Below are 11,246 nucleotides of genomic sequence, written 5' to 3' on the forward strand. Positions count from 1 at the left end.
ATGTTTGGGGTTTGTTTGTTGGTTGTTTTTTTTTCAGCTACTGGAGGGGATAATAATAAAAGTTGTATTTCAGGGGCCTTAATAACTGAGTTGTGAATTGCCTCAGGTTGGAAACTTGCCAGGAGGAGGAAATGCCCTCTCTTTAGTGAGCTGGCAGTTGGTTTTCTGCCACTGGACCTGGTGGTTCTCTGGCTCATCTCCAAATGTGTTAGCTAAGGAGCCCTCTTAGAGAAAGGCTATTCATTAGGAGCAGCTAAAAAGCTATATCCTGTTCCAGCCACTCCAGTAAATCCATCCTTGCACTAATCGCACCCATAAATTACGGTGCAGGGAGAAGTACAGTCTTCTGTTTCCATGTGACAGTTTTATACAGCACAGAGAAACAGAGAAAGCAGGACAGGCAGAAGCAGCTGGTGTGTTAGCATGACTGGAGAGCTACCAAGTGACCACAGGTACCTAAGTGGTGCCTCAGTTTCCCTAGCCAAAAATGATGATGAGCAGTGTTGCAACAGACAGGTTGTCTCCCTCCCTGATGACATTTGTGTGTGTTCCCTGTCTTCCTAATTAGTCTTCAGAACTATGGAGCTGGCGCCACTGGGATAAGGTTGTCCCCAGCACACGTTGTGTGTGAACATGTGAGTGCCACCTCTGCTACTCAGGCAGATTTCCTCACCAGCTTGAACAGCAGACAGTCAATGCAACAAATCAATACCCACCAGAGACTTCATTTTTGCATTGAGGTGTCTGGAATTTGCTTTGGAGGAAGGAGGAAGATAAGCATATTTGGGGATGTGTGTTCAGGTATAGGTGCAAAGGGCTGAAAGAACTCAGGATGGAAAGTGCTTGTAAAGGCAAAGACTTCAGAAGGAAGAGTTCATCACTCAGTGTTCCTAATGGCATTTTAAAGGAAATATTTACAGTAAATAAGAATGGCAATTAACTGCCAAATGAGAAAGCAGCTCTCCTGTGAAAGCAGCCAGCTGCCAAACTTTAATACTGAAGCTATTCCTCATGAACTACCCTTGCTCCCAAATCCCTAAACCCTTTCAGCCACAACTAAATTAAGAGCAGGCGGGAAAACAAAAACAAGACCATAAAACACATTTGGCCATCGGAAACACTCTTGTGAGTTTGAGCATTAGGAGAGAGAGGGGACAGCTCTGTTTGGGGGCTCAGCAAACCCTCTGTTGTGGGGTCATGCAGGGAACCTCGAAGCCCTGCCACCTCAGGGCTGCTGGAGACAAGAAGGGCTCCCAGTCCAGTCTTCCTGGCACCTCACTGCACCCCAAGCCTCCTGCTTTTCCTCCTCATATCCTACCGTGCCTTCCAGACCTCCAACTCCTTTCCTTGACCCTCATCACTGACCTTGCACAGAAACAAGCTACAATGGATGAGGGGATCCACCATAGCTACAGGGGGCTGGCTGTCTCCAACCCCATGGTCCCTTGTGACGGAGAGATGAGTGTTCACACGTACTCCACAGAGAAGACCTTGCCCACAGGGAGTTACCACCCAACAGGTGCTACATGGTAACCTGATGGAACAGATACGGATGGGCCCCATATGTGAGATCCTCCTGAAAGACAGGGCACTTGGATTACCTAAATCCTTCTTTGACAGGTTGCCAGCAACTGGTATGTTATTGTAGACCCCTTTGCATTAAAAAAAGGCTCAAAATAGTAATTAAGTCTTACAGCCATCGAGATACCTTGTGAAATCCAGAGAAGACCCTGTGTCAATGTGGATGTGCAAGTCTCCTCCAAAGAGGATGAGCCCTGAGTTATGTGGATGTGAGTCACTCTGCACTACTTTGCTGGGGAAAGTGCAGGGTTTGCTTCCTGGAAACGGGTGCGTCTATCTAGTGGCTATAGCCATAGTGATGATCTCGATGTAGCACCTGCTGTGAAGAACAAAAAAGCAACACCCTGAACTTCACAGCAGCTATCCTCCTCTAGGGTCTGGCCCATCAGCACAAATCACCAATGCCTGCGCCACCATTTAACAGCCAATGCACAGAAGAATAAAACACTGTCTGTCCTCAGAGAGCTCTTTTGGGTTGAGGCATGCAACAGATCTGCCTTGATGACAACCCAAGAGAAAGTGAATGACAGTCTCAGGGTTATGAGACCACACTTAGCCTTGCTTCATTATCATGTGACAAGGAAAGGAGATAATTAGTTCACAGCATAGAGCAGGAAACCAGATTTACAACGTGTAGTTAGTACCAGGTTTTCCTGGGAAAAGGTCTGCTCAGGGAACACAGCTGATTCACAACCTCCAGAGAATCCACCCAACACGAGAAGGGTTAAGTTATCCTGTAAGGAATGATGAATCAAAAACCCCGCTTTGTACCCTCAAAGCTAGATATCTTAGGAGGACTTTGAAATTTTGTGTGTAAAAAGAATAAGGAGATAGAACAACTTGGGTTGGTCAAAAAAGTCTAAACGTCTATGAATCGGAATACTGGATTTTTCACTAAGCATATGTCCTGCCAGAAGCTCTTTACAGCCTCCTTTTGCCCAAACACCAAGCAAACAAATCCTGGAATATTTTCTGTTGTCAATGACAATATCATTCTTCTGAGAGTTGCTCTCCTATTACTACTTGCCTGGAGGATGGTATAACCCGTGATGCAACCTGTGCTAGCACTTGTATCTTGGCTAAGTGGGAGACAGTGGGGTATTCCAGGAAGTGTAGACGAACTAGGAGGATCACCATGTAAAGGGCAATAAGGGTAAGAGACACACAAAATATGTAGCCAATCATGCCATGCACCATATAGAGATATCCAGGGGTAGAACTGTGGTTTCCTGAATTGAATTTATATGGAAAGAGAAATTTCAAAGAAAACCCCTGTTTTCTCAGGCAGCTCCTGTCCTCATCAGCCACTTCAATTTGGGAGTTGATATTAAAAAGTAGACATTGCTGCAGGCACCACTCTAAATCCCACCAGTGTCCATGGAAAGATGATTGCTGAAAACGGGGTGTGTAAACCACAGCCTTTGCAACTGCTGATTCTGGGCTTCAGCTGCTGTAAAGATGTATTTTCTTACACAGAGAAAAAACATTTTAAAAGATTTTCGCATTCTTTGCTTTGCAATTGGGTTATGTGTTAAAAATTGCCTTGTTCAACTCTACAGCTATGGTGAACACTGATTTCTACTGAACACACAAAATGATAGCAAGTTATACAGTATCCTACATAATAAAACTGCTAAATGAACACTAAGAAAGTTGCAAAGTTAAGGACTTTAAAGATCAACAAGTGAAAATCACATTTGCAAAACTTTGGTGTCTTACGTTTAAAGAATTTAATTTCAGGATCATGCTCTATTATCTCTGCAGTGTCCCCGCCATATCAGTAGCAAGGAAAGGTGGGTGCTCAGCTATTCAGTATCTCCTCACTGGTCAGTATGTGGCTCCACACTTTACAAACACACCCTGCTCAGCTCTGCTCTGATGACAGAACTATTTGTTTCCTCTTGGATACCTGAAGGTACTTAGTTATGTCCAAACATTTTGCAAACATATATCTATTTCTTTTTGCAGCTCTCCAAGGAGAAAAAGTTGCTTTAGAGCCATTTTACCACCCCATCTACATAGCAGTGCCAAAATACATCTGTATTTTGAGTGTGGATTCCTGAGCCCTTGGTGTTACGGAGCACTTCACATCCTTAAAGTGTAAGTCCTATCAGCTCCAGCTGAACGTGTGTCAGACTTTGCCAAAACTGGTCCCAGATTTGGCTTCACAGTGAGATTCATCTCAGCTAGTTTAGATGTTTTCTGTGCACCTTGGAGCTAGCGATCTTTGGCCTCCCTCCAGGGTACTGAGAAGACACTGGGGTCTCATCTGGGCTGTGACTCATCTGTCCGGTTTAGATAGCAATATTAGGATGAGATGAACTGCAGCCTCAAAATACCTATTTTTCCTTGTTGGTTATGTAGAAAGCTGAAGACCAAATAGCTGAAGACTGTATACCATTGGCATCTAATGATGAGGACTGTCTTGCCTTTGGGAAAGATGGGAACAGTGTAGGAATGAGCAGTACAGGGGAGTGCAGAGGAGCAGAAATGGCCATCAGACGCCATCAGGTCATTGCTTTTAAAAGCCCTTCCTCAGCAAGCTCCAGTCTTGCTAAACTGCTCATCCTTGACAACACCTCAGAAACGTGCTTTCTTCTCAGATGCCCGTAACTTCACAGAACTTGGCCTTATTGGGCCAGCTTTATCTAATTCCTGCCCTGTCCTAACATAAAGCACCCTGCAACCCCGACAGAGTAAAATGTCGAGTTTTTGCGCTGACTCCCGGTACTGATAGAGCTTTTTAAACTCAAGGCTGTCCCTGTAACATTTCTTATAGGAACTGAACGCTGTGTTTTTTCCTGTCATCTTTCTCAGATATGGCTATCTCATTTTGTCTCACATTTGGCAGAACAAATTCAGCCTGTTACAAAGACATGGAATGGAAAACTTTACCTAATAGGTAATGTTTGGCACCAGAAACCAGAACTTTATTCCAAAAGGGTCCCGTAATGTTAATAGGTACTATCAGCCCTACCTAGAATCAAGCACAGTAATCACATCAAGTAAAAGTCCTGATTGATCGATCAGAAGATAATTCAGGTTGCTTTCCCGAGGAAATATACTCGTTTTCTGAAGAGGCTTGAGCAAAAGTGCTGCTTGTACTAACTAAAGTGAGCACACTTCTATTAAAACCCTACAGGTAACGGGAAGCTTTTACACTGTTAGTCGCTAACATGACACAGTTGCTAGTACCCAGTTAATGCTGTTTGTTGTAGCAAAACCAATTAAAAACAAGCTGGTAGCAAGAGATTAAACAAGCGCCTCTCATGTTCATGCCAAAGAGCATCCCCACCCTTCCTCTCAGTCTTTGTTACATCTCATTAACCAGATTATCAGAATTAATGAGCAAATATTTATCCACATATGAATTAATGAAGATAGATCAGGCTAATTAAAAGGTCCTTCCCAGAATATCCAGGACAAAGTTTTGTGTGTGCAACTACAATAAAACCGTCAAACTCAGCTTAATATAAATGTATTTAATGTTATATTGTGTATTTTGGTATTGGTTCCAAAAGCCCTGTTGAGAGATTTTATAACATTTTGCCCACTGAATCACAGCAGTTTTAAATTTTTCAGGATCTATTTTTTCCTGTTTGTGGTACATCCATTATAGCAACTGCCTCCAGATGCGTCAAGCCACCGCAATATAAAAACAGACATCTGGCTTTAAATAGTTTTATTTGGTGGTGTGGTGGGTGGACTGGAAGCAGAGTAATCCCATACATAGGTCATGGGAGATCTGGGTCCTATTCCCAGTCACTTCCCTGAATCACTGCATTGCCTTGGCCAGGCAGAGGCAAAGCATATGTTCAAACTTGGGTGCCCAAATCATTATTTGAGGTCCAGAACACTGCATCTCTTGTAACAGCAACAACTGTACTAAAACCCTCCATCTGCCCCTGGTCTTCTGCACAGGGTCATGGGTCGGAAGGGAACCACACATGCTCATTTGGGGTCCAAATAGTAGGGTTTTTGCTGGCTATTTCCAAACACACATAGACTGTTTCCCTGTTCTGCTCCCTGGTGGCTTCTGCACTAGGGCACAAGGAGTGAATCGACACCGTCAAATGCTTTAAGCGACATAATTTACTCGCAGGCTCGTTATCCACATGTCTACCTGTAATTCTCTCCTGTGCCCTTCTGCAGGATGTCAACATGTTCTCCCTGGAGAAAAATCCAACTCACAGGCTGCTTTTCCACTGTATTATCTCTAGGCAGACACAACCAATGCAGATGACTCCTAGCCAGGTCCCCTGTGCCTGGACTATTTGTCCAATGCTACCCCAGTGGGCTGTATACCCCCATACACACACCCGTCTATCAGGCCCTAGAAATAATATTCTGGTAGGCTGCAACACAGCCCTAATGTAATTTCAGACACTCTGAACTGAAAAAAAAAAAAAAGAAAAAAAAAAGAAAAAAAAAAGAAAAAAAAGAAGCAGAAGTCACATTAGAGGGCAACAGTTTATTTTGTATGGGAAACCAATGGATTTGCCCACTCTGCAATGTTTAGTCTTGAAAAACAGGTCAAGAATGGTTGGGGGCAAAGAGATTTTTGCCTGAGAAAGGGAGATGGGCTGGAAGACCCATCCAACCTCTATGATTTAATGAATTTATGCTAATTTGGCATGAGTCCATTTGATGGAAATATCTTGTGGTGCAAAAGAGACAAGAAGAATCTTGCCTTTTGCCTGAATGATGTCCAATAAATCAAATTGGAGCCTGATATCTAGCAGCTTTTGAGACTCTGGGTCTGTGTCTTTGCTGGTATTTTTAATGAATGTATGGTTCCTGTGGACCAGGATCAATGGGGGTTGTGTGGCAGATGGAATAGGTCATTGCAATTGTTCTTGTTCCAGTTTGATTTGATGCTCTGGGCCATAGCTAATTATGCCAAAGCAATTGCCCATTCCTTTTTCCTTGCCAATTATGCCACTTCCACCATGACTTAGAAAATTTCAGGTGATGCAACAGACTGCCCTGACAATCGAGGAAATTGAATAGTCTATCTTTCGTCCTCCTCCTTTTAAATCACACTTTTGATCAGGTTCTCCTGTGCACAACAAAACTAAAGAAGTTTGGGTTTTTGTGGAATTGTGTCTTGTGGTGGATTTTTAGCGAGTATTTTGTGATGTTTAACCAGTGGCTGAGCTCATTCTGCAACCTTCCTTCTGTGGGGGAGAGTATAGAATTTCCCACTCTTCTACCCATCTACCCATTTTTATAGGAACTTGATATATTGAGAACTTTTAGCACTGTCTCAAATGTGATTGAGACTGATGAAACAGTTCAATGGGTGCTGGGGAAAGGCACACAGAGTGATGACATAAGCCCTTTTTTTTTCTTAGCAAACCATGCTAAATACTTTTCTACCAGAATAGAATTAGATTCTCCTCTTCTACAAAAAAAGGCTTTGTCTCATCTGAAATGTGCTTCTACCTACATTGTCTTCCCCATCATTTATTTTACAAGTGACAGTTACTGAAGCCTGAGCACTGCTATGTCTGTGCAAGCCCATCTTCTGCAAAATGATTTGTGAAAGGACTTCTGCCCTGTGAAAAACAGCACCTACAAAGATATTTTTGGTTTGGCTTGAAGGAGACCTTTCTGAGGCTGGTTTGTGTAGCAGATGCCTTTCCTTCAGGACGCAGGTAAAAAAGCCAGTACATTCTTCTCTTGAATCATACCTGGAAATGAGTACCAACTTCCACTGCAAAGACAGGCAAGTCACCACTCCAAGGCAAACATAAGACCATGAATATGGAGGGCTTTGCTCATGCTGAGGGATCTCTCAAGTCATTCCTTGTCTGGGTAACCTGTTTCTCATGCAGCGACAGGGTGAAGGGAGCCTTAGGTTGTGGCCCTCACACTTGTGTGGTACTAACTATGGGTGCTCTTCTGCCTTTCTCACACCAGGCTTGATTTCTAACCAAATCCAAAGAATAACAAACATGGGAGCCCACCACTGAGATGAGACTATGCTTCTTAAAAAACAAGGGCCCTTGTTTTTTAACAAGTGGTGGGCTCCCATGTTTGGGAGTGTAAATTGCCATCCTGGATACTGGGTAGTGCATTCTTGATCCCAAGGGACGGTTGTTTCCTCATGAATACTTCTGGGGTGGTGATGGAGAAGGTCTTTACCTCCACTCCTGAGATGTTCCCATTTGGGGTCCCACACTGTCTTTGCATGCTCCCCATCCACTGAAGAGTGGATGGGGAGCAGGGCTCCATCCCTCCTCCTATTCTTACTTAATTCCTACTGGGTCAGGTTTGAGAAAGGAGGTAACTATCTATAGGTGTTTTATAGGGGGTTCTGGTTCCTTGGCCCATTGCATAGATGCCTTAATGCAAGGACAAATCCAGTACCTAACTTTTAGCAGGGTTTTCCATTAACAGAAGAGCCAGCGAAGCCCCTAAGGTTGTGTGTCTTAAGAAAGAACTTCTATGCCGATTATCCAGTGTCTAATCACAACTTGTACCAACACTGGATTGAGCTTTCCCTCTCCTGGGCATCTTGTTTCCATTAGACTTAAAACCATCCAGACTAGGATACATTCCACCTCTCTGTTAATACCTGCAGTGCAGACACCACCAGCTGGTTAGTTGCCCCTGGCTGCAAGGGAGAGTCAAGGCAAAGGCTAGTCAAGGGAGGGGAAGAGGCAGATTGACACCACGATTCATGCCCAAAGTAGGCCGGCTGAGTCACACCTTCAGGCACTCCCCTTGGAAAGATAAAGAGAGCTTTGAGTGAATACGCCTGACTGGTCTGGTATTGGTGTAAACATTGCTTAGAGAGGGAGTTGGACCTTCAGAGGTCCCGGTCCCTTCCAACTGGCATCTCCACGATGCTATGACTAGCTGAGATGAAGGCACAGATGTCTGAGACAACCAAAGGGAGACGAAACCTGTCCTACAAAACACCCTTAAACTCCTGGCCCGCATCTCTGAGAAGCCCCCAGTTACGTTCTCTTGACAGGTCTTTACTAAGGGAAGAGGCACCCTGGCATAAATCACACCACCACCAGCCAGGATCCCCAGACAAAGCAGCTCAGTAGAGCTCTACTGCACACCCGGCAAGAGATACAACCCACACAAGAGTTGTGTGGGTAATTAGGATTTCATCTCTTGTTGAACAACCAGCTGCTTAAAGAGTCTCATTAGCCATGCAGACTGTTAATTGTGTTAAAACTCCTGGTGATGGCATCCTGTGCTTGGGGACATGTATCACAAACCCAGGCGAGCTAAATTACTCAGCTGATAAATCGGCTGTGGAGGTATTGAGGAGTTTGATCTGATTTAAAGAAGAATCTTTGTAGATTATCCAAGCACGAAGAAATGGCTGACAACAGTCAGCACATCCATAGGTTCTGTTATTTAACATTATTGGTTATTTCAGCTTCTCAACACTAGTGGGATAAATATTACTCCTTTTTAACTAAGACAGAAACTATTCGGGAGAAAGATGCAAAGATACATGCAGACTCATGCAGACACTGATGACAGGGTTGATACAGAGGTTTCTGATTGCTAAGTCCATGCTAAGTAGAGCTGGGAGTCTTTTTTCAGTTGACAAATTTGCTTATCCCTTAAAAGTATAATCAGACAACAGTCAGCCAAAACTGTAAGTCACTCAATGGCAACTTCTTGCAAATTCATGTCAAATAGAAAAAAGAAAAAACAACAGCCAAAACAGTTCGATATTTTCAGAAGATAATAGATCACTTACTCATTTCATTTTAATGTGACAGGTCATTTTGAAATGTATCTGAGTACTCATTTTTTTAATAAACTTCCATTCATCGTTTTCTTAAATTTAAACAATATGTTTCACTTCAATCTAAAGTGATTTTTGTTTCTCACTGGTGTTTAATTTTCATTTAAAATGCCTATCAATATCATTTCCAGTTGCCCCCAAATTATTTCATGGAATTTTGTCTAACAAGCAAGTAAAAAAGCCATTCTACCTAACCATTTACAATCTTCTTTTCAAAGAGAATTTGCCTCAGCATGTTTCAATTTGTAGCTTTTTGGTGAACTTTTTGCCGATTTCTCTGAGTTTCAGACCTGTCTCCTGAGCTATAAAATCAGGGATTACTCCTTGCAGAAATGTCTGTTCTCTTTCTAGGCAGCATTGAATGGTTCTCAGATTCAAATAGGAAATTGCAATTAATAAAAGGGGGGTGAAATCAAAAGCAGCGTATTTTATAGTCATAAAATAGATGAACTTTTGCTGTTTATATTATACATATAATACAGCAGGAAGTAAAGATCAAAGCTATGTTTATAAAGAACTTGGCAAGTTGCATGCTTGGAGGAAGCAAATGGGTTCACGGGAGGTACTTAAAGAATGGTGTTAGGATTTTTAGCTGGTGTAAATCAGTGTCTCCTTTGACTTCAGTGTAACGGTAATGATTTAAACCAGTGAGAAGCTGGTTCAAGAGTTTCAAGGGAGGACAGATACAGTAAACCAAAATAAAATATTTTTTTCTGCTGAAAAGTATTTGCCTGTTGTTTGTTCTCTATTTCCAAGTACTGGGGACAACTCAGAGGAACAGGATCCCGATTCCCAGCTTCATTAGCTGTAAGGTGTAAAGGTGTGAGTGAGGTTTGGAGTTGGTTCCTGTCCTTCTGATCAGCCAACGAGGTGAGTGTCAGACCAGGGCTGCCCAGAATGCTCAGCCTTTGCGTACTGGCATCTCCCTGAGCCCCATAATTCCCAAACTATTTATTTGCAGGCTACAAAAATCGCCCAATGCCCCTGATCAATGAAATGGAAACTGAGGCACAGCCAGATGGGCTAATTCACCTAGGGTCTTGCATGAGAGAGTCCCTGCCAGAGTTATGCTACGAACCCCCATGCTCACATAGGGTGGTTCACAGCAGCCTTACTGCTCCCTGCCAGAGTTATACTACGAACCCCCATGCTCACATAGGGTGAAAACGCTTTGCATCAGTAATTTCGGCCCTATAGACAGCTGAGAGAAACTCACCAAATACCACCTTCACCCAGAGAGAGAAACTGAAGCAGGGAGGTACAAGACAGCATCATGTTGAGACCAGACAACCACACCCTTGATCCACCACCCTAGGGACACCTCAGCTCCCAAGGCACCATTGATCCTGGTGCATTATCCCACTGGAAGGCAGATGGGCATTGAGTAGCCTCAATTAAGGTGTCTAATAGCCTTGGGCTCCAGCTGTCCCCAGGGGCACAGCCACAGTGCTGGAGGGAGATCAAAACCTCAGCAGGTCAAAATCAGTCCTGTGGTCACAATGCAGTTTGCATTGACTTGAGAGACAGCCTTGAGCAAGAGAATTTGAAAAACCCTGAGAAAAAGTGCAGAACTAGCTGTATGTTTCCCTGGCTGCGGGGTTACTTGGACACAAGTACCCGGTGGGCTGTGGGACATGCAGGTCCCACCGAGAACATGGAGTCACAGACCTTTCTGCTTTGCTGAGCTCTGTGCAAAGGCCATCTTTTATATTTATAATTTATTTAAATCTCTTTTCCTCCTCCCTCGGTTTAGCTACACCACTCCAGAGGGTTAATCCGATCCCCTGAACCAAGTGCTTATTGTTAGATGAGGTGGTGATGAAGAGCGCTCTCCTTCCTGCACTTTACGGGCTGCAGGTAGCACTGGAGCTGGAAGGGGACGTTG

At 43.6% G+C, this 11,246-nt stretch overlaps 1 protein-coding gene across 1 annotated transcript in view; it reads right to left on the reverse strand.

Annotated features, from left to right (window-relative positions):
* The window catches only part of ADRA1D (adrenoceptor alpha 1D), a 47,038-nt gene that overhangs the window by 33,892 nt on the left and 1,900 nt on the right, over window positions 1–11,246 (reverse strand). The gene's annotated exons all lie outside the window — the stretch shown is intronic.

Source organism: Charadrius vociferus, unplaced genomic scaffold (assembly GCF_000708025.1).
Source record: "Charadrius vociferus isolate BGI_N301 unplaced genomic scaffold, ASM70802v2 scaffold213, whole genome shotgun sequence".
Classification (NCBI taxonomy): Eukaryota; Metazoa; Chordata; class Aves; order Charadriiformes; family Charadriidae; genus Charadrius; species Charadrius vociferus.